A 24,878-nucleotide genomic window follows, 5' to 3' on the forward strand; every position below is an offset into this window, starting at 1 on the left:
TGTGATGAATGTGTGTTGCTTCACAGTTTAAGCAACTTATTGCAGTGAGAACAGACATCCACAGTGTTGAATTAGAATGAGGGTGTCCACTCTCTCAAGAGAGAAGAAGTCTATATTTAAAAGGAAATAGAGATATTATTTCCAAACTGAAGATTGGATATGAACTAAGGTCACCACAAAGATCTGGCTTCTCTCTCACCATGACCATTCATTCACCACTCATTCATTCATTCTTGGTAGGGCAGTGATATATCCAGGCTATTGTCAGATTAGGAGGGGTTGGCACTCAATGCTCTGATTGTTGAACTATACAACTTTGAATAAAGAAAAATGTGATAGGAAAAGAATAAAGTAACCAATTCAGTAATGTGCAGTGGTGGGGGAATACTGGCATCAGGGTCATCTCCAGGAATGTTTTTGTGGTTCCATGCACCAGACATTGTACAAGTCATCCGGTGTTGAAGCCAACCCATTATTTTGCAGGACAACATTCTGTTAGTTTAGCTCCTTCCTGTGGCTGGGAAGTTTTCTGATGTCAAATATTGATTTTGTGCAGAATAAGGATCAATTTTTATGGCCTTCCATTTATTCAAGTGTGTGTGAGCTGAATTTTTTTGTACAGCTTACTTCTGTAAAGAATGAACACTTCTAATGCTGTGTTATACAAGGATTATTCCCTTGATTTCTAACATTCAGGGCACAAAAACAAATGAGAAATTCCCTTTTAAACTACTTAACAAATCTTTGAGTATATTAAAAGAATGTGGCGTAGGTCTCAAAAAAGATTGTAGGTGGGGCATTGTTTCAGTTCTTCTAAAGTCCTTCCTTGTGAATGATAAATGTGCAGGGGTAAAGGGAGTAGAGGTGGGCCCCATCTCTTAAGGAACTGAGGTGATTTAGATATGCTATAATCTACCCATGCCTCAGTTTCCTAATTTGTACAGCAGGGGGTAATGATAGTGTCTGTTTCATAGATTTGTCATGAAGATCTGTTGAGTTTCCTGGTCTAGAACATAGTAAATACTATATGAATGGGGCATTGTTGGCAATACTGACTGGCCAGGGGTGTTTTTCTGAGATTGGGAGTTTGAGACACCAGCAAACATTATATTATTAAGCATGTACCATGCGGCTCAAATCCCCACATTAGCGAATTATGACCTCCTTTTTCTAGAGAGTATCATAATATGATTAATGCACTTAAGAAAACTCAAGATATTTCTGCAGGTTTCCAGTAACTGACAGAATCATATCCATCACAGCACCTTGAGGGTGATGTGTGTTGCATTTCCAAGAGTCAGATTTGACTGAATCCTTTGAGGTACTGACAATGCAGTATCCTTGCAACATGGTGCCACTGAAAATAACCAACACACTGGGCCCTGTGCTGGGAGCAGAACACAAACCATCTCACTCATTACTTAAAATAGTGTGAGATCATCGGCCCTCATGTCTATCCCAGAAGGTAGTGCTGCCACTCTACTCTTCATAACAGCCGTGACTGGCCTGGTAAGAATAATGTCCACAAAAGAGTTTTGAAAACTACAGCCTAGAATGTTAGGAGAGGATATTATTAGTGTCAAAATTATACCTACAATTCTTGCAATTCCAGACTTAACACAACATACTACCTCTGTGCCTGTCTGCTGCCTTCTCCCTGCTTCCTCCCTCCCTTCCTCCCTTCCTTCCTCCCTACCTCTTTACCCCCTACCCCTACCTGATTTCCTGTGGATCTGGGTTTGAACCTAGAGCTTATGTATCCTACATGGGCATTGTCACTGAGGTATGTTCTCAGACCATGCTAATGACTTTGAAAGATCTCAAAAACAAACAGTTTAAAATGAGAAATTCACTATGATATAAAACATAAAGATGTATTTTCCTTACAAAAATCCAAGAAAACAATGATTCATTATTTTGGTAGATTATCTCAACTTTTTATGAGCCTATAACTGTCTGCATGACAGGAAACCAACATCATTAAAGAAACACAGAAATTTCAGTTCAGTTTAGAGAAACAGATGCATTAAAATACAAGGCACTGGGAAATTTGTCTATAAAGTGTCCAACAATGTGAAAATGCTCTTAAATAAAATTCCAAAACCACTAGAAGAGAACACAATACATATAAAATTTGATGTGAGAATGAAAATATAGAAGTTATATATTTTATCATTAGTATATTTTATATTTGAAAATAAAATTATTTCAGTTTATTGAATATCAATAGCTGAATGGGGTTACTCTGTAAAAAGAACTTACTTGCTTTTATATGAAAACTAACGAAACAAATTTGAAAATTACCTTTTTTTCTGGTAGTATATAAACATGTTCACCTTAAGTTGAAGTTGAATAATAGTTTCTTTCTTTCACCCTTTATATTCTTTAGTATCTCATTTTTAGTTTTGAATGGGTGATCTCACAATGTCATAACTCTCCTGACCTGCTATATCTAGACCTAAATCTGCCACATCTCTTTAGAATAATGAGCACATGTGAATATTCCCTGCATGTACTGCAGTTAAGATACTCAGGTACTTCTGGGACAGGTGTGATTCAAATCCACAGATGGAGAAACTGAAAGAACTCATTAACATCACATAATCTTACTAATGGCTGACTCTATAATGGCGGGGGGAGTTCAGAGATAAAAGAAGAGAGAGCCATTGAAACAGATCTGGGTAAAGGAACCACTGTGCTCCCAGGCTTTTGGCATCTGGCATCTGCCAGGATCACAAAAGCTGTGTATCTCTTCATTCCTTTCTTGCAGTATAATGTCCTGTTGCAATATAGCATTCCTCTTCTTGGCCTTTTAAGACATAGCCATGACTTTCTTCTGTTTCACTTTGTCTGGGTCCCAGGAGAGCTAGCCAGCTTGCTCAAATGTCACCACTTCAAACATCAGACCTTCCTGACTTCCAGCTTCCCACTGGGTAGCCAACTCAATATTAAATAGTTATCATATGTCAGGCAATATGTTAAGCCTTCTTATAGATAGTAATCCATATAATCTTCACCCCAAATACTAGAGTATTAGTGAGATAGTTTTTGTGTTTATCTTTGAGAACAGGGAAGCTTTCTTTAGCAATCTACAGACACAGAAATGGAATCTGCTTAACATAACATGTGTTCAAATATTTGACAGTTTCGGCACTTTCTTCGCCCTGTTCTTTTCTTTGAACACTTCTGACTGGGGTCGCAGGTACAACCTGAGCATATAGATAAACAAGCCTGATTTATCTGTATACCTGTATATCTGTGTCCTGAGCTGCCCTGTTTAGCACTCTGGACAGACCTCCAGAGAATAGTGTGGCCAGCATGTCACCTGAGCAGGGCACTGACATAATTAACATCTCAACAAAGTACAAGACATTGTTTGTCTGATTTGTTTTCAGTATTTACACCAAACTCACGATGCTGTGCATATGAAGAATTGCCTACCAAGAATATTTTCTTCTATTCAAATCTACTTTTAAGGGTCCTCTCTTGTAGAGATGACAAAATTAAATTTAAAGTCTGACCTTGGTGCCAGTGCATTTACAATGTCTAAAATACAAAGGCTGACAACAGCAAACATTGGGAGGGCTGCAGAGCCATGGGAACTCCATCCTTGCAACGTTGTACAACCCCTGGGTAGGGAACGTCTCACAGTCATACAGAATCTAGTCATATAATCCAGTCTTTACGGTCATACATATTTGTCCAAATGAGTTGAAAACTTATATCTACACAAAACTTGTACATGGCTTATAACACTTACACACAATTGCTCAAAACTGGCAGGAATCCAGAATGTAATAGGAGATTGGACTAAAAACCTGTGGTTAGACTCAGACTCGAACATTATGCTGAGATGAATAGAAATAAGCGATCAAATTATGAGAAGACACAGGAAAGCCGTAGGTGTCCACTGCCAAGTAGAAGCGGACAAAAAAGGGAGGGGAGCTCCACACTATACGTGACCCCAGCTATTTGGCATTCTTGAAAAGGTGGGACCATAGTGTCAGTAACACAGTCAGTGATTGGAAGGAAGGGGGCTAAAGGAAACACAGGGAATTTGTTAAGGCCGTGGAACTATCCAGTACACATTGTAATGGACACATGGTACAGCGAAGTGTTAAAATCCACAAGAACCAAATAATACCCAGAGGACATTCTGAAATAGACTATGGGTATTATTAATATAATTAATATTAGTAAATAATATTCCCTTAGTATTGATTCATCAACTGTAACAAATTCACCTCAGAGACTGAGATGCTAGTAAAAAGGGAAGTGGGTGGAGGGTGTGGTGGGATGAAGCATATGGAAACCTGAATTTTCTGTTCAGGATTTTTAACAAACTTAAAGCTGTTCTAAAATACAGAGGCTAAATTGAGAACAGTGGCAGACATTGTGGAGGTTGAGGCAGGCCGAGAAAAAGTTGAAGGGCAGTGAGGACAACAGAAAGACTCTCAAATCAAAACAGATAAAAAAGAAAGGAGGAGGAAGAGGAGAGAAAACCCAAAGTCTACAAAAAAAACCCCACCAAAAAACAAAAACAAAACAAAACAAAAAACACTTAAGAAATGTATTTTTAAAATGAAACCTGAGTTTTAACTTTTTTATCATTAAAATATTAGTTGGCCATACGTTTCATATTGGGTGACAAGGAGACCTTCATTCTGTCATTTGACACTGTTAGTGAAGATAATTTCTAACTGCGAGCCCCTGCATCTCTACTGGAACCTGCCTCTGACATCCATGCAACTCAACAAAGTGAGCCTCAGCCCGTCTCCAGTGTTTCAATCAGCTTCACAGCTGCTCTCCCTTTCACTCCCCCTTCTCTTGCCCTGGCTGCGGTTACTTACTAGACTTTGGCTGCCACCTCTGCATCACCAACAGCTCCACATCTCAGCATTCTTCGCTTGCAGCCACTTCCTTCCTATCTTCTCTGGTGACTACACCTCTCCTAAGTGCTCACAGTGACTGCTTGGTAGTTCCTACTTGTCTTGTCTTTTAAATATTGGCAACAGCTATGCTCTTCATGGTTGCAGAAGACGTCAGCTGTTTGAGGACGAGTAGAACCCCACATTTCTCCCTATTTCAGTCATACCTGCAATCTGCCAAGGGCCTGTGAACCTCTTGAATTACTATTTTTAAAATGTTTATAAGGCAGGAGTCACGGAGTCTTGCTTTTGATTGTACATTTAACAATATTATTGTGGGGGTGCATTCCTCTTGTGAGGGTGTGTTTGTTGTTTTTTATTGTACCTGTAACAGTATCACTGTGGGGGTGCACTCTTCCTATGAGGGGGATTTGTTGCTTCTTAGTGTACCCATAGCAATGCTACTGTGGGGTGCACCTCTTCCTATGAGGGGGTTTTGTTGTTATGAGTGGTGTGGAATACATCTCATTCTAAACTTCAAAGCGTTTTATAAATTTGTGCCACACCCATCAATTTTATGACACATTTTACCCTTTATCTCCCTTAAATATTGTTTTAAATGACAATTGTGGTCTAAGAATGTTTTAATCTCTGATCAATGAGAAAACCATGACAGCTCTCAGTGTCTTTTATTCATCCATTCAAAAAACACTGTGCACACACTCCAAGCTAAGTACAGAGACAGTTATCACTAAAAGTCAGGTTATTATACGCAGTCTCTATTTTCAGTGGTATCAATATTCAATTGATTATTGAATACCTACTATGTGCTAGGACCAGATGATTTGTGGAAGTGAATTCAGTTTAGTATAAGAACTGTATCAATAGAATAATTGACAAAATATAGAGATCTTAGAGGAAGATGTGATGACCTGTACAGAGTCACAAATGGGAAAAAGAGAGGTAAATAGTCCAAGAATATTGAAAGTAGATTATAAAGAAAAGTTCCCAGAGAAGAGGGGAAGGAAGAGTCTGGTAGTGAGTGCATACAGACATCAGTGGGTCAACAAGAGAATGTGATACATACACACATTAAGATACTGTTCATCTTTGTGGATTTCTGTGGGCCTCTCTAGCACTTTGCTTCTTCCTGTTCTCATGTGGTCTTCATTTACCATGGTCTCCTATTCCTTGTTCTCCCTCTCTGTTGTTGATCCAGCTGGGATCTCCCGCTCCCCCAAGCTCTCTTTCCCTCAACCCTCGCCTTTCATTACCCCCACTCATGTCCAGGCTGTTCATGTAGATCTCATTCCATTTCTCTGTCATTGGGCGATCCCTGTGTCTTTCTTGGGGTCCTGTTTTCCGGGTAGCCTCCCTGGTGATGTGAGTAGCAGACAAGTCATCCTTGTTTCATGTCTAGTATCCTGCTATGAGTGAGTACATACCATGTTTGTCTTTCTGAGTCTGGGTTACCTCACTCAGGATGATTTTTTCTAGATCCATCCATTTGTCTGCAAACCTCATGATGCCATTGTTTTTTTCTGCTGAGTAGTATTCCATTGTGTATATGTACCACATTTTGTTTATCCATTCTTCAGTTGAAGGGCATCTGGGTTGTTTCCATGTTCTGGCTATTACAAACATGACTAGGCCCTGGGTGGATCTCTGGGAGTCCAATCAACGAGAATGAGGAGGGTTTATATGAGCGAGAATTGTTGAGACCAAGGTTGGATAAAGCACAGGGACAAATAGCCAAATGAATGGAAACACATGAACTATGAACCAATGGCTGAGGGGTCCACACTGGATCAGGCCCTCCGAATGGGTGAGACAGTTGATTGGCTTGATCTGTTTGGGAGGCATCCAGGCAGTGGGACCAGATCTTGTGCTCATTGCATGAGTTGGCTGTTTGAAACCTGGGGCCTATGCAGGATTGTTTGGCTTGGCCTGGGAGGAGGGGACTGGACCTACCTGGACTGAGTCTACCAGGTTGACCTCAGTCTGTGGGGAAGGCTTTGCCCTGGAGGAGATGGGAATGGGGGGGGGGGCGTTGGGGGGAAGGTGAGGGGGGACGGGAGGGGGGGGAGAACAAGGGAATCCGTGACCGATATGTAGAACTGAATTGTATTGCAAAATAAATTAAAATAAATTTAAAAAAAAAAATTAATAATAAAAAAAAAAAAAAAAGATACTGTTCAGCCACACAAAAGGATCAAGTCCCGACACTTGTAATACATAAGACAATAAGCCATGGGCAGAACCAAGTAGCACACAATCTCACTCAGATGCAGCATCTGAAAAGATTGACCCGGAGAAACAGAGTAGAGTGGTGGTATCACAGGCTGGGAAGAGTAGGGAGAAGGGGGATGGAGAAGGTTGAACTGTGGCTACTGTGTTACAGTTAGATAGGAGCAAGAAGTTCTGGGGTGCAGTTGTAGAGTTGGTGACTACAGATAATGTATTGCACATTTCAAAAAGCTGTAAGGAAAGAAAGTTTTCAACACAAAGAAATGACAGATGTTTGAGGAAGACAGGTATATTTAACTTAATTTAAATCTTATACAATATTCCTATGTATCAGTGCATCACATGTTACCCCATTATTGTGTATACTGTAATGTTTCATATATAAATTTACAATTCAATTCAATTCTCAGAAGTACTCTGATATTAATATTGCTTTCTGAATGACCATTTGAAATATTATGACAGAAGTGGTTTATATTTTCCAATAGGGGATAACGAATAACTATTACCATTTGTGTATAAGATATACACATTTACCAATAATCTGTAAATCAATGCAAAAGTTTTCTGAGCGAGCATATCTCTGAAGTTCTTGCATTATACTCTTTCGAGAAGCTCAGTGCCCTATGAACCACAATGGATGCCAAGCCTTCTAAGTTTCCTCTGTCTAAGGATCCCTGGAAGGGCATCAGTCTGCTCCCCACCAGCCCTGCTTAAGGCATTAACAGAGTGTGGTCAGGCATTGAAAGCATTTAACCCAAGCTTCCTCCCAATCCCACGATGAGTTCCCTACTTTATTTTATTCTTTTATCCACAGCCAAACAGGATATTTTTTGTAAGCCTTGTGGAAATTTCTAGATTCTAAAATTGATATCAGATACTCCTAGATATAACTGGAGATTAAAGAATTGGATTCTATAATGAGTAACTGATTGACTCTTGAGTAAGATAGTTAATCTCTTTAGGTCTGTTTCATTATCTTCAAATTTGGAATAACACCTACTTAGGGTTATCATGAGAATTATGTTATGTGATGTATCTAAAATTTGTAACAGAGATGTAGACATATGATCTGCTCTTCAAGCATAAGGGTCTTTTCATCAGTGATGAAATCAAATCCAGATCCTCAATGCCTGCCAGGCAAGCACTCCTCCATGAACTGCATTTCCAATCCATCTGCATTTCTGTCTCCCTTCTTTCTCCTCTTCCTCCCTTTCTCCTCTTCCTCACTCCTCTCTCCTTTTCATCACCAACCCTCTGCTGCTCCTTCTCCCCCTCTCTTCACAAGAACTGTAACAATGACAGGGGCAGGAAGGCAAATACTTGTAGAAACCCTACAGTAAGTCATCAGGTGTAAGCTAAGTGGTTCCCATCTCACTTAATCCTTAGACAACTGTTCAAGAGAAGAACGATTACTTCTATTGCCACAGGTGAAGGTAAACTTGCCCAGGTCACGATCATTTTAAGTGAGGATTCAAGCCCGCTTCTATTTCTAAAGCATACATAGTGCTTAGCACATACCAATTTGAAAACTAAATATTCTTTCTCACATATATCAATTAGCCCCTAAAGCTTTACACAGTATATCCAAATGCAATTAAGGCACTTATTTGCACATTCATCTGTGTTGAATTTCTAGTCTGCTATGGTTTTTTTTTTTAAATAAACTGAGTCAGACATTATATTTTTGTTGGAATTCTAATGGACTAATATTTATTTTAAATAATAACAACAAGCATTCACATCCAAATACAGGAGTTACTCAGAAAACGTATTAATGGCATGACTTTGATGCTCTGGAGATGCCAGGAGGCTCTGAGGAAGAGATTTTGGCTCTCTACCACCTACTATAAAATGTGAGGGCCTCGGGGAGACTTTCCCAAGTCTGTGAGGGAGCCTTTGTCAGAGTTGGTGCAAAATATGGAATGCTTCGTGAATTTGCATGCCATCGGCCATGCTAATCTCTGTATCATTTTGGTTTTAGCATATGTGTTACCGAATTGAGCACTGTATGGTACTTTTTTAATACAGAAGACTTGAGGGAGAAGAACAAAATTATCAACAGCTGCTCTTGCCTAATAAGTGGAGTGTAGTGTGCAAATGCCATTCCTATTCTCGTTTGTGTCTTTATACAAATGTGTTTGTGGATATGTGTACGTGTATCCCTCTCTCATATCTATCTCACAGTTTCCCGAGTAACAGGAAGACGGTGAAGAGACTGTCTTCTGTTCAGAACACACACAGCTGTGTTTCCAGACCCCAAGGAACAATCTGTTGTTCAGCACTGTTGTTTTTCCGTTTGCTTGTTCTTTTTGTTGGTTTTGAGGAGTGGGAAAAGAACTGCTAGTCAATGGCTTGTTCTTTCTTTCTGGTTTGTGTTCAGAAGGTGAAAAGTCTAAAAATCCAAGTATAAGCGCAGTGAATTTATCTCCAAGTCAGAAGCTGCTGACAAGAGGAGGTACCTAGTATGATAAAACAGCATACAAAGTACTTTTGCACTTTTAAATCAGAGAAATAATAATTAATGTCTTTCTATATTGCAGTAAACAGAAATTGATTTTTCCATTGTATCCATCTGCTATGTTTTAAGAGTGTATGCCTGATGGATAACTAAATCGCTTTCAATATGGCAAGACATTTTTGAACTTGATAAATACAGAACACTTCATTAAGTACATCAATAGCTCATAGCAGGGCAAACCATTCAAGACAGAAGAACCCTGACTCTTCCTTGCTACCTAGATGTGCTTTGCAGAAGCCTGGATGAGCAAAGAGGCAATGAGTTGTAGTCACAAGATTACAGCTCATTTTACTCTTTAGAAACATCTAGCAGGGCCCTAAAACTGAGCCTTATAAAAAGTAAAGTTAAAAAAAAAAGATAAATACAGAGGCCAGATATTTTACACCCTTTAAGAACAAGGGTATTATCCACTACTTTATCCTTACATATTTTGGAAAATACACAGACATGGGACAAATTCCACAGATTCAACACTTCTCCATTTCCCTGTTAAGGGTGCATGGTGAACAGTAAAGATAAAGATTACTTAATTAAGTACTCACTGAGTACCATAAAACTTAATTGAACACTTTATTTTCTCTCTCATGTTTTCTCTTTCTCGAGTGTTTCTATCTTGCTATATGTAATTTTAAAGCTAATATTTCAATGAATAGGCAAAGATCTTGAGACATTCCAGTACTCTTAAATTCCTCAAGCCATTTAGTGTGACCTTTAGATTTTGAAAAGGTGAATGTTTTACATTTCTGTATACTGACAAGATAAACGTACATCTAAACCAAGTGAATGTTAGAACAGCCCCAGCCATTGAGGCAGAAGCAGAAATAATGACTGTGGACAGATTTCACAATCTCTGAATTGCTTTTCCCTCTTGGACACTTCCTGGACTGTTCCCTAGGGCTTCTGACTTTACCAGAGTTCTCTAATACTCCCCAAAGAGACAATATAAAATAACCATTTGATATTTAATCCCTGTTCACACCTGGCTTTCACTCTACCAGCTACTTTGACATCACATAATTATGCTTATTTTTTAAATAGAATATAGCAAAGATTTTTAGAAAAAAATCTAGCCATCTGAGGTTTGGTTTGGTAGCAGTAAGATTTGCTAGTGTTTTTCAGGAAAACGTCTGTATGTAAATCAACAGAGCAAGGCCATCCATGTGAGTAACATACTCATTTTGAAATTGCCCTTTAAGGTTCAAATCCTGGGCTGGAGATAGCTTAGTGGTTAAGAGCACGTATTTCTCTTCCAGAGGACTGAGTTAAATTCCCAGCACCAACATTAAGTGACTCACAGTACTTGTATCTATAGCTCCAAGGTATCCGATGCCTCTGACTTCCTCAGTTTCTCTCTCTCTCTCTCTCTCTCTCTCTCTCTCTCTCTCTCTCTCTCTCTCTCTCTCACACACACACACACACACACGCACACACACACACACACACACATTAAAAAACAAATGCTTTTAAAATTTTCCTTCCTTGTTTCAGCCATTAGCAAAGAATTCTGCTTCTAGCTGTATGCTGATTTCACTGAGATAAAACCAAGGTACTGATCTACAGTCTCATTTCAAACTCTGTTATCTAGAAATTCTGACGAAGTGATCCTTGTACTGTTGATAGAGCTGAGACAAAATGTCATTTAAATTACCCACACCAGGCACAGTCACTGCTCTCCGATTTCTAGTTCTTAGTTTTTCTTGCCTTGTCGTCCCTTTCCCGCCTGTCTCTCATTGTCTTTTACCACCTTTACACACGTCTTTCTTCATATGTGTCATTTCGTGCATCCACTCAAACTGTTTATCATTTCTGCTTTCTATACAACTTGAGTATCCAATCTCTGTTAGGAGGCAGACTTGTTCTAAGTCGATAAAAAATATTTTTCAAAGAGATTTTTTAAAAGTTGTATATGTGTGTGTACCCGTGTGTGTACACGAGCTTATGTGCACTGTGTGTGTGTGCAGGAGCTCACAGAGGGCAGAAGTTTTGAGGCCCAGTAGATCTGCAGATCATCATGAGCTGCAGGACATCGGTGCTGAAACCAAACTAGGAATATCTGCAGGAGCACTAGGTGCTTCTCGTGACTAAGCCTTCCGTCCAGCCCCATTAAAATACTTCTAACTTTGAATGATTTTCTAAATTAAGTTACTCTGAGTGAGGATTATTTCCTTGTCAGCTTACATATTCAGAATTAAAGATAAAGAGGACTTGGGCTCTGGGCACCATAGTGACAGGAGGCACTGCCATACTTGTACATCTGCAGTGGTCGGTGGTGTGGACTACTCCAGTTTCCTGACCATGAGTAGTAAGCATATGTACAGCATCGAGCCCCATAACCTGAAGGCCTGCAGCTCCTTCCCCTACAGTTGGCTGCTTCAACCCAAGACTGTGGGAGTGGAGCCGGCCACCCACAGCAAAGGGGATGGGGTGGTCCTGAAAGGCAGATCCGGTCAGTCATTTCTTACCATGCGGACCGCCATCAACAAGCATGCCTGGGCTACACTCAGCAGTGTCAGCACGTGGTCCGCAAGAACAGGGACCGCTCTGATCTGTGCTTGACATTCATCCATAGAGTCAAGGCAGTTCCCATAAATCCAGAAGCCCATGGTGGAGAAGAGGAAGCCCATTTGCCCCACCAACAGCTCCAGAGCACCACATCCCAGAGGCAATTGAGTCCACTGACTTTTTCAAACACCAAAAAAAAAAAAAAAAAAAAAAAAAAAAGGAATTGGATCCTAAGCATTGTGTTAAGTGGTGTGTGTGTGTGTGTGTGTGTGTGTGTGTGTGTGTGTGTGTGTGATGTGCGTAAGTGTGCAAATTGCTCTTGGTTAGAAAGAATGAGACATATTCAGTTTTTCTGCACTTAAGTATTTTGTGTAACTTTAAGTTTTGCATGAACTAGTTTAGAGTTCACCAATTTTATGATCCCAGTCAGCAAAGGCTGCCTTGCTTTGGGTCTGAAGCTTTTGACAGTCTCACTAAGGAGGGGTCCTATAAAAACCAAACAGAGCAAAAATAATTATATTGTAAAATTAGATGGTTATAACATAAGGTGTGGTTTCAATCTTATTCTAAATCACTTTTGATTCACATTTTCAAAGGCAAAAAAAAAAATCCTCCCTGTCTAATTTTCACAGAATAATTGAATTATTTTGCTTGGGAGATTTATTTGTATGAATATAGATGATTGAAATCAAATGTGTGACTCCATGTGGGTGGAGTGTTCATGGTACACTTTTGTCTAAAATTCAGATTTTGAAGAATTGAAAGGATCTGTGTGTGTGTGTGTGTGTGTGTGTGTGTGTGTGTGTTTTCTTCAAGATTTACAAGGATTAAGTCTTCCTTTACCTTGCCTCAAAAGTTTCTCTTGTGTCTTAACTCACTTTTTATTGATGAGGGAAGACAACCATGTTTTTTCTGACAAGAATTATCACTAAACATTAAGCTATGGGCAGGACTGGGGAACTTCCTCACCAGGTAAAAGCAGCACAGGCCAGAAGACCTGAATCCAATTTGCAGAACCCACATTGAAAAAGCCAGATGCTGTGGCTTGTGTCTGTAATCCCAGAGCCCTACCATGAGAGAGGTGGTGGGTGTGGTAGGACTGGAGAGATGCTTGAGGGGCAGCGAGCCTGGAGCATGCTGCCAGAGAGAAGAGCAGTGGGACAGACTGTCTGAACACGGTGGAAGGAGGAGCTCACTCCTGACTGTGTCCTCGGATGTTCCTACTCACACTTCAGCATGTGCTCCTGTTCTGTCTGTGTCACACACACACACACACACACACACACACACACACACACACACACACACACGCCGCGTGCATATAAAACCCTAGGGGGCAGGAGAATGATTGTTTTGAAAGGCATGAATATTTTTTTAATGGAAAATATAATACCATTTGAAAGCAACCTATATTCCCTGGATCTAGGCAACCTTGGGACTTTAAAATGTGACATTAGAGAAGTAATGATGAGAAAAATTAAAATCCTTGAGGAATTTGAAGAGTAAAGAGATGGTGCCATGGCTACATGGACTCCGATAGGTCTATTATCATCTTGTCTCCTTTTATCAGTGAGCAGAATCAGTCTCTGACCAGCATTTGATTTAGTAGAGAAAAATTAATAAGCATGGTTTTCAAAAACTTCCCTTAAACTACAAGTTAAAAACTTTCACTGATTTCATATTAAATGAATGTCTAATATTTTCCTGAGCAGGCTTAAAACTGTAAAACTGCTACCTAAAGGCATATTCAAGGCCACAGCAGGCAGAGACAAGGGAGAAGGCCTCCTGCCCTGACAAACCAGCATGGGCCCTGAGAATGTAGTCTTTGATGTGTCTGTGGCTGAATTTCAAAGAAACATGAACATGTGGTATTCGATCAGCCCACAAAACAGTCCTGGGCTGCAATTTTCTATATTGGTGAAGCTGAGAAATGTGTAGGTCTAGATCCAAAGATGCAGTCTCTAAACAGCAGGGTACTCAGAGGGCTGTGACTAGGGTGAAAGGGCAGCTATAAAAAAGGATGGTTCTTGCTGTAATCTGCCCAGCAGACTTGATGCCTGTGGTTCGCCTTGAGAGAGGGGTTATTTCTAAGGAGATAAGCTGAGGGGCTGGGAGCATATCTCAGTGAAGTCTTCTGCAAACATGTGGACCTGAGATCTGATCTCAAACACCCACATAAAAGTTGGGTGTGGTGGTGCATGCCTAGAATTCTGCCACCAAGGGGTAAGATAGGTGGATCCCAGGAACTTACTGGTCAACCAGCCTGGCTGAATCAATCCAGGTTCAATGAGACTCTTTGTCAAAAAATATAGAAGGTAATAGAGGGAGACAGCCAATACTGACCTCTGGCCTTCACACTAACATTCAAGGGTGAGCACCCACAACACACAGAGTTGGGACCCTTGGTGGACTGTGCATAAGAAAACTGCATCCTGAAAGTAGTTGAGGAAACGAGGAGGCTTTTTCAACATTCCAGTGTCTGCTGAGTGCTGTTCATGACAGGAAAGACAAATACAGGTAAAATCTCCAGCCAAGAAAGTGAGAGGACTTGAGGATTCACGGGTAAAAGGAAGTGGAAGGGAGAGATAAACCAGGGGCAGTAGTTGCAAAAGGCTTTGTTCACTGCTTTCTAATCGGAGACTGGAAGGCAAAGTAGCTTTTGTGGAGACATGAAAATATGTGTCAATGGTGCAGCCTGCATAGCAAACTAAACATGTGGGAGTAAACGCTATTATGCAAGATCCTGGCATCTGAGGGGGAAGAGCAAAGAAGAGATGTATTCTGGGAGATTCTCTCTGCCAGTCAGAGCTGGTGTAATATTGAGAATGTGATAGGCTAGAGAGACCAAAAGCAAACAAATTTTTCATTCAGGGAACTAAGGAGAATAAAGATCACTCTTATTGTTCATGTCTACTATACATAGTAAGTAGTTTTTCAGTCAGTGCCTTCTTCCTTGCATGTATCAAGAGTCTTAGAACCTAAGAAGAATGGAACAAACATTTATTAGAGATATTAGCGTAGAGGAAGGCAGGAACTGACCAGAGGCAGAGACGAGCCAGAGTTAACCTATCAGTATCTGGCTTATATACAGAGTGGCAAAAAAGACAGTATGTGTAAGGAGCTTGCCACTGTGTCTGATATACCAGAGATGCTCAAGAAATGCTAAACATCATGATCACCACCACCATTACCCTTTAGGGTGAGAGTGCGCCAGAAATGCTTTGTTTTGCCAGGATTACCAACAAACCTTCCATTAAAATCCTATTGCTTGTACATCAACCCACTTTGATTTTGCTTACATCTCCTGCACTCTATGGATTCTTTTATGCCAGATTTACCAATGACTTCCTTTTTCTAAAATTCAGTGGGTAACAGTCAGACATTTGGCAGAAAGAAAGCAGGGGAGGGAGACACTGGAACACACATCCCTAAATGGGATGTCTTCATCAAATCCCCCTCCTCAGAGCTCAGGGATGCCACAGAAGTGGAGCTGGAAAAAGTGTAAAGAGCCAGAAGGGATGGAGGACACTAGGAGATCAGAGCCCCTTGAATCAACTGAGCAAGGCACATACAAGCTCACAGAGACTGCAGTAGCAAGCACAGGGCCTGCATGAGTCTGCACCAGGTGCTCTGTGTACATATTACAGCTTTCAGTTTAGTAATTTTATGGAACTCCTGAGTGTGTGAACAAGTGGGTCTCTGATTCTTGTGCCTTCTCTTGAGACTCTTTTCCTTCTGTTGGTTTGTCCTGTCCAACTTTGATATTGTGGTTTTTATTTTATCTTATATTTCATTTTGTTGTGCTTGGTTGTTATCTCTTAGCCTGTTCATTTCTTTTTTTTTTTTTTTTTTTTTTTTTTTTTTTTTTGGTTTTTCGAGACAGGGTTTCTCTGTGTAGCTTTGCGCCTTTCCTAGAACTCACTTGGTAGCCCAGGCTGGCCTTGAACTCACAGAGATCCGCCTGGCTCTGCCTCCGAGTGCTGGGATTAAAGGCGTGCGCCACCACCGCCCGGCTGCCTGTTCTTTTCTAATGAGAGACAGAAATAGAGTGGATCTGGATGGAAGGAGAGGTCAAGAGGAACTGTGAAGAGTATGGAGAGGAGAAAACATAATCAGGATATATTATATAAAATAATCTATTTTTAATAAAAGGGAAAAATTAATTATATCTAACCCGGCTACTGAGCTTCTTGCCATCACTGATCAATTGTTACTTATCCCTCTGGCTTTGTGTCAACACTGCTGTTCACATTTGTGCCAAGCCTGTAGCCATGTCTAGGTTCCTACAATGTATGGGATGTGAAAATCTTGGGAGCATGAGCAAATGCGATTCTAAAATGCTCTTAAGACTGTATTTTCAGGAGCACCTAAACCACATTAATATTTCTTAACAGACCACATTTGATTTGTCTCCTTTTTGCAGTGGTGGAGACTGAGTGGATGTTCATCATGTGTTCTACCATTGAACTACGTTTATAGCTCCACAAAAAAAACTTAGAAAAATGTTCTGCGTATGCTAGTCTTTTTTTTTTTGTTTTTTTGTTTTTTTGTTTTTTTGTTTTTCAAGACAGGGTTTCTCTGTGTAGCTTTGCGCCTTTCCTGGAACTCACTTGGTAGCCCAGGCTGGCCTCGAACTCATAGAGATCTGCCTGGCTCTGCCTCCTGAGTGCTGGGATTAAAGGCATGTGCCACCACCGCCCGGCTGTTAGTCTTAACATAGAAAGTAGCGTCTATTTTTCCATTATAGATCAAATACATTTTAATCAAATGAAATCCAGAATGATTGTTTCAGGAGTAGTATATTAAAATCAAAGTATGTCCTTGAGCAGATAGACAGTCATTCTGGATGGTTTGTCTTGAGTTTTTTTAAGCGACCACATATCCCTAGGCAGTTGTAAGAAATGCTTGGTGATGAGGTAGAGGCAACCTGTGGGTTTGACTCTAGCATTTTGACCCTATTATTGTGATCCACCTTCAGGAATATCTTTGCAAATTGTATAGTATTTTCCTAGCATATATGCTATAAGTTTCTCCTTATGGTCACTATCCCTCACATTATTTGTTTCAGAAATCTAACTGGAAAAATGAGTTATCATGCATTTGCAAAATAGTAGTTAACCTGGAGAAAATACAACAAATTTCACAAGCAAAAAAAGTTGCCCCCCACCCCCGCCTGGCAGATCCAGTAGGGCTTTCCTCTCTACCTAACCTCTCCAGGTCTATGGCTTGTAGCTTGGTTATCATTTACCTAATGGCTAATATCCACCTATCAGTGAGTATATAGCATATTTGTCTTCTAGGTCTAGGTCACCTCACTCAGGATGATTTTTTTTCCATTTGCCTGCAGAGTGATAGTCCACTATGTAAATGTACACATTTTCTTTATCCAGTCTTCTGTTGAGAGACTTCTAGGTTGTTTCCAGTTTCTGACTATTATAGATTTTGTGGGTAGACTGTGGGCAGGTGGCAATGGGAATGGGTAGTGGGGAGATGGGATAAAGGGAGAGAGTGTAGGGAGAGAAGGATGGAATTGGGAGGCATCTGGGGAGCAGGGTGGAATCCTAGTGCAGTGGAAACTTCCTGGAATGTGTGAGGGTGACCCTACTGAGAACTTCTAATAATGGAAGAAATGGAATCTGAACTGGCCATCTCTTGTAGCTAGGGAAGGCTTCCAGTGGTGGGTCTGGGTTGTATTTGGTTGAGTTGTTGACTGAGGGGGTCTCAAGGAGATCCCTAAACAACCCAGGCTGATGCTAGAACAGAAGGTTGTTCTCCACAAACTAACAGCAGGGCCCCAGTGCCAAGGACGACAGCCACACAACTCACTGAATGTAGAGAAGTCTAGTTGGTGCCTGCATGGAGACTTCACCCCTGTGTTCTAGTCTCTTTGGTGCTCTGTAGGCTGCCAAAAGAGAAACATGGACACCAGCCCAGCCACGAAACGTTGACATACCATCTGCCCTGCCTGCAAGCTGTTCTGGGGCAATGGTGGAACAGAACAAGTGGGAATGGCCAACTAATGCCTATTTCACTTGAGGTCTAATCCACAAGAGGGAGCCCATACATAGGCCTGCTTGGGTGGCCAGGTACCAGAGACTGGATAGTCCAGAGACCTAGAGTAGAACCAAACAGGTCTGGTCTTAAAAACAAACAAACAAACAAACAAACAAAAAGCAATGAAATGGTTCCTAATGATCTGTACTCATAATTTGGTGCCTTGTCCAGTTGTCATTGGAGAGGCTTCCTCTGGCAGCAGATGGAAGCAGATGCAGAGACCCACAGCCAGACATTATACGGAGAGTCTAAATTGGAGGTCTCTATTGGGCCTTTATCCTAGGAACTCGAAGCTAGGAGCTCAGGGAATCCCACAGAAGAGAAAATACTGTAGGAGTCAGAGGTCAGAGGGGACACCAGGAGAACATGACCCACCAAATCAACTAAGCAGGGCTCACAGAGCCTGAAGCAGCGAGCACAGAGACTGCATGGGTCTGCACCAGGTCCTCTGTGTATTATGTCCTAGCTGTTAGCTTGGTGTCTTGGTGGGACTCCTAACTGTGGGAGCAGGTGTGTCTCTGACTCTTTTATCTGTTCTTGGAACTCTGTTCCTCCTGTTGGGTTGCCGTGTCCAGCCTCGGTGTGAGGGCTTTTGCCTTCTCTTACTGTATCGTGTTTTGTCCTGTTTGGTTGTTATCTCTTGGAGGCCTGCTCTTTTCTGAAGAGGAAATGGAGAGGGGTTGGATCTAGGGGAGACAAGAGTTGGGGATGTGCTGGGAGGAGAGGAGGGGAAACTGTGAATAGGAAGTGTTGTCTGAGAGAAGAATTTATTTTCAACTAAAAAAAAAAAGAAAAGTTTTTCAGTGTTTTCAGTTAATCCAACAGAATTCGGCAGATTTGGCTTGCCATGTACACACAGATGGCACTGTCTCACTAACCCAGTTTGTCCTGACACTAGCAGGTGTCTGTAGGTCGGTCACTGGAAGTCATCCAAAACTAAGGCAGGTTTCTTAGGGTGTATATCTTAACATGCAGACCCTTGCAATACAGGATAACAACAGGCATATGGATAATATGGGCTTGTGTCACATTCCTGTCCCCAGGGCAGGAGTTTTGCCTGTACAGCATGCTCCCTTAAATAATGAACGATTAACAGAGGCATTACATTTGGAGGAATCCTTGGGCTATTCTCCACGGAAGTTGCTGATTCACTTATGGGACCCTCTATGGACCAGATGAGGAGTAATTAAGAAAAGATGTACAGCATCACACAAAACGTTTTTGTAGGTTAATGTGTGTAAATATAGGGAATCTGAGGTGTCTTCCAAACCTCTAGAGCCTGAGAAATACAAATTTTTTCCCCTGAGAGAGCAAATAATTTTCACAAAAGTATCCTAAATGAAGGCATAAAATGAAATATATGCTATTTTGTGGTTATAATTTCCTCACTTAACTTCCAGAGTTAAAAATGTTCTCCATTAGCCATTAGCCATTAGCATCTACTCAGACCTGCAAACTACACAACCTCCTTGTTCTTAACACCTGTTATTTTAGCTGCTCACCTCTTGGGTGGCCTACTGTCAACCCCTTTCTTTGCTCTGACATGGCTTGTACACTTTGTCCCTAAAATTAAACCTAGACCCAAAGACTTGGCTTCAAATAGGTGAACTTTGAGCACCAACTATTAAAAAAGTTCAGTCTTAGAGAAAGGATTAATTTCTAAATATTTACCTTGGCCAGTGGGCGCTCAACCACTTACTCCATGCAAATCCTCCATCCCAGTTAAATGGAATTATTTCAGAGGTTAGTACCTTGACTTACATGCCTTGACCTACATGAAACTTCTTTCTCTGTCTTCCTTGCCCTTTAAAATAACTGCAGCATCCTAGCTTAAACAACTGTTCCAACCTACTGTTTACTCAGCCCTCACCTTGCATACCCTTTGTACTCTGAGGCCACCACTGTACTACATTGGACCTCAACTGCTGACTTTATTTCTCTGAAAGAAGACAGATCCAGTGTCCCATCCAACTTTGTACATGGCTGTGAGCACAAACTGGGAGTTTTCTAGCTACGTTTACATCAGTGGTTGGCCAATTTAAATTTGCCTCCAAGAAGAAAACACTGTGTGTGTGTGTGTGTGTGTGTGTGTGTGTGTGTGTGTGTGTGTGTGTGTGTGTGTTGCATGCACACTTTCATGTGTCTAGTGTAATTAAGCTTTTTGGATTATGTCAGATATAAACAGACTTACAAGTAATTAAAACAGGTAGTGACTATTGTTTAAAAAAAAGTGCTAGAAGAAGTTTTCTATTTGCCTTTTGTTCTGTAAAGTTTCACTGGACTGTGATCAGTGTGTAGGGGAAAACTGGCTGGGAAATCAGCAGGGGAAAGGCCTGGGTGGGAAAATAGCTGGTACTTACCGAGAACATTCTATGTGGTGGGCAGAGTTCTACATGCTTACAGGAATCTAATATATACAATAATTTGAAGCATAACCAAGATCATGCTATAGGACTCTGTTAGTGGATTGGCTTCAAAACAGGACTTGTCAGAGAGTGAGGACAGGAGCAGACATCCAGCTGTATATCACTCATTTCATTTTGCCCTATGTGCTGGGATTGAGAAGAAGTCATCTTTCTTCCTGCAAACATCCTTGCAGGTAGTGAAATTAAGACTGCTCAGTCAGTATACTGTGTTGGTCAGCTTCCCATCACTGCAACAAGTGTCTGAGGCAATCAACTTACAAAGAGGAAGGCTTCTTTTGGTTCATGGTTTTCGAAGCCCTAGCACATGACTGCTTTGTTGGTTTTAATGCATCATGGCAGGGAGTGCTCACCTTATGGATGGAAGCAAAAGAGAGGAAGGGCTAGGGTCCCAGTATCCCCTTCAATCACACACACACACACACACACACACACACACACACACACACACAGAGAGAGAGAGAGAGAGAGAGAGAGAGAGAGAGAGAGAGAGAGAGAGAGAGAGAGAGAGAGAGAGAGAGAGAACATCCTGGTATCTCCCAGTTACACAGAAGTCAGGAAATGAAATTTGTCAAGGTTGACCTGGCTGTGGTGAGAAGCACACTTGGTGCCAGCCCCAGCATCTGCACACTTGATCACTGTGGTGTGCTGCCTTCCATGTAGAGGGCTGTCTTCATGCTGGTTTACAGTCACTGAATCTTACAAGTGTGCCTAATCCTCACAATAACACTGTGGAGTCAGACCCCCTTAGAACACAGCAATGCCTCAGCATCTGTAGTGCAGAGATATGGGCTGTTTTAGGCATGACTGTTCCCATGGTAGAGTGAAGGCAAAGTATCTCACTGATCAAACTAATTGGCTAATTGATATGCTTCAGACATCTCACCAAGAAAAGACAGTTTAATTAAAACAAAATATTATCCATAGCAGTGGGAGTGAAACTAGCCCGAGATGGGAAGTGAGAGTCAGAAATGAAATGAACAGATCCCTTCTAGGCAGCACTAACAACATATTATGGGATGTTGCTGCCAGTAGGGTGACTGGCTAGCTAAAGCACAAAGAAAGAGTTGAGTACTCAGTTTAGGATATGAAAAAACACTTCGCATTAGATGGGGAAGATGGCCTATGCATCAATGGTATGGAGACAAGTTCGACACTGGGAAAAATAGTTGTATTTATAATTATGTTAGAAGTCACCAATAGACTCAGTTATTCATTAATAAAATATTTGTTTTGCTTGAGACTGAGCTTAACTCTATAGCCAAAGCTGTCTTAACACTCGCTATGTAGCCCAGGCTAGCCTCAAGCTCATGGTGATCTGTCAGCCTTAGCCTCACCAGTACTCTGATTCTCCACAAACTGGCTGCATTATAACGAAATGTTAACAGCAGAACAGATGTCAGAAGTATCTTAACAGGCAAACCACAGAACAATCCTACAAAGAACACCAGGCCATTACTTTCAAACAATTCATACAGGATATTGTCTTTTTGCTCGTTAGTAGTTTGTATCTCCCTATCCCCTTCCCATACTACAGAGAATATAGAACATACAAGAAACCAGTGAGTGTAGCCGTCTCTGGGGAGGGGAATTAGGTAGAAGAAAGAAAGAAGTAGGCAACATGTTCACTGTTTGTCCATTTTGGGCTTATTCAAACAATCAAGCTAAAAAATCATAACAATAATAACAACAAAAGATCCTGACTGGATGCCTCGAACTCCCTTTGTAGTGCAACTTTGGTCCAGTTTATTAAACTTAGACTTATTTTCTTATTTTTAAAAGGAATGTAGTTTTTACCATAGAAACTTAAAGATAAACACAAGAACTCTTTTCCATAACCCATTTCCCTTGGAGATGGAAATCAGAGAACATGAATGTGTACCATTTATGGATGTGGGAAGTTGAGGACTAGAGCAAAAGACAATCAAGTCACTACATTAAAGAGTTACTTTCACATTCTCTATATATGTCTATCGATGTGTACAGCTTAAATGATACACATATCTCTATACCATATTTGTATATAAAGCCTGCTGGCTACCCTTTATCATTCTGGTTTTATACAGGGATCTTCACCCCACAGAATTATTTCACAATGCCTGTTACAAGGTACTGAAAAATCCATTCAACTAGATTGTACTATCAGAATTAAAATATTACATTTTTTTCCCAAAGAGAATGTTAGGTCATAATTTTTCTCTAAATTGAGTTATCTATTGGATTGTCTTTTTCGCAGCAAAAATGAATGTGGACATATATAGTTATCGCTTGCCAGAACAACACTGGGAAGCTAAAAGCAAAGGATGCAGCCAACCTCTTGGCTGCTGCTCTTTGTGACGGACTTGACAGGGCACTGCTACATGTAGCTAACAAACCTGAGGAAGGGAGGTGGAAGGCAGAGGTGACACAGTGAAGCCAAGTCAGAGGGTCATAAAAGCAAATACCATGGGTCCAAGCGTATTTTCAATAACTATGTTCAGATTTAGGGGAGTCATGATTTAATAATTACTTTAGTGTCTGAATACCTTTCTTAATTCAAACAAGTCAAGGCTAAATAATAATACACTAGTAAATAAGCATTCTCAATCACTAGAGAACTATAGATTTTCAGGGAAGACGTTTAGATAAAGCATATATATGTATATACATATATATATTCTATTTAATAGCTTGCACAAATATGTATATTCTCCAAATGAGGCACATAATTTGTGAATCTTTACAGAAAACTAAAATGAAGACTACATGGACTAAAGTACCCAGTGTTTGTGAAAGCCTATACTTGGAATCACTGGGGATGTAGACAAAATGGGAAGATAAGAATTATATAGAAACATTTTTACTATTTATATAATTTATGTGTCTTCCTAAATGTTAGATGACAGAGGCTGAGATATGTATGCCTATATCTTTTCTGAAGAAGAACTGAGAAGCCAGCTACATAGAAAGCCACAAAAGCATCTGACTGAAAAGTGATCTGAGGCCAGGTTAGTAAGATGGCATTTTGTTTCTCTTGGAATTGGCCTTGGGAAGAATGACCAGTTGTGCCACAGGCAAAACCTCTCATGCCTCAGATCACAGGACTTCGCTTGGAGAAAAACTCACTTTGAGTTTACTAATTAATCTTGTAGGGAAGCTATCTCGGATAACGGATGTGGAGCCTATTAGTTTGGCTCCTATGTGGCGGAAAACTGCTCTATTCTGAATTTCCCTCTGAAATGAAAGTACTGGTTCTGGAGGACTAGAGTAGACTCAATCTGGAACAATGGACATCTGCTCACCCTAAAATACTTCTAACTTCCCTTCTCCTTATTGTTATCATAACAATTTTACTGCTTTTGCATGCCTGTTCTTCTCCTATGTGCATCCAATACCTAGTATAGTACTTTAAAATCAAGGAGCAGTTAGTAAGTGCTACTGAAGTGTGGACATGGGGTATCCTTCAACGGCCCATGAGGTGAATGCTAATTCCTCAGTTTCTCAGGGTTGCAAAGTAGTATAACCATTAGAGACAGAGAACAGTGAGAACATAGAGCATCAAGGAGTTCCTCAAAGGGCTGTGGCTTCCTTCCTTTCTTTTCACTGTACCCTGGCTGCCATGAGGTGAGCAACCTCCTCTGCCATGAGCATCCAGTGTGTGGCTTCATCTCAGATCATGGACTGTGGCTCTATGACTGAATCAAATTAAAACTTCTTCGAGGTTGATAATGTTGGGTAGTCCATTATAGTAGTGGAACTATGTAGAAAATACAAAAGTCTGTTTGCTCGCCTGTGTTTAGTCTTAACCTTGTGTTTTCTAGGCATTAACTCGTGCACTTGCATGGAAAAAGATCAAAATACATGGCTTTCCCATCATCATACTGTAAAGCCAATATGGCAATAGTCTCCACCCCTGCCACTAATCCTTCTATGTTAAATCTCTTGCATTGTGCCTAGCAAAATGCAGAAAAAGACAATACTGTGGACCAAAGAGGAAATGAACTTAAAACAGATGCTGTTACTATCTGTGATGATTAATGCTGGTTATTAACTTGACAGGATCTACAATCACCTAAAAGGCAAGTCTCTGGGCACATCTGTGAGCTATTAGCTTGATTAGGTTAGGGTCTGGACATGCCTGCGAGGCCTTCTTTATGTAAGATTAGTTGACTAGGAAGACTCACTTTAACTGTGGGCAGCATCTTTCCAAGGGCTGAGGTCCTTGACTAAAGAAAACAAACTGAGCAACAGCATTGCTTGCTCTCCACTTCTTAACCAAGGATG

At 40.7% G+C, this 24,878-nt stretch overlaps 1 protein-coding gene and 1 pseudogene across 11 annotated transcripts in view; both read right to left on the reverse strand.

Moving 5' to 3' along the window:
- Positions 1 to 24,878, reverse strand: part of Magi2 (membrane associated guanylate kinase, WW and PDZ domain containing 2) — a 1,438,220-nt gene that overhangs the window by 427,199 nt on the left and 986,143 nt on the right. The gene's annotated exons all lie outside the window — the stretch shown is intronic.
- Positions 9,030 to 9,123, reverse strand: LOC128100198 (uncharacterized; annotated as a pseudogene).

The sequence above is a fragment of the Peromyscus californicus genome, unplaced genomic scaffold, assembly GCF_007827085.1.
Source record: "Peromyscus californicus insignis strain IS unplaced genomic scaffold, ASM782708v3 Scaffold_6__1_contigs__length_162567912, whole genome shotgun sequence".
In the NCBI taxonomy this organism is placed as follows: Eukaryota; Metazoa; Chordata; class Mammalia; order Rodentia; family Cricetidae; genus Peromyscus; species Peromyscus californicus.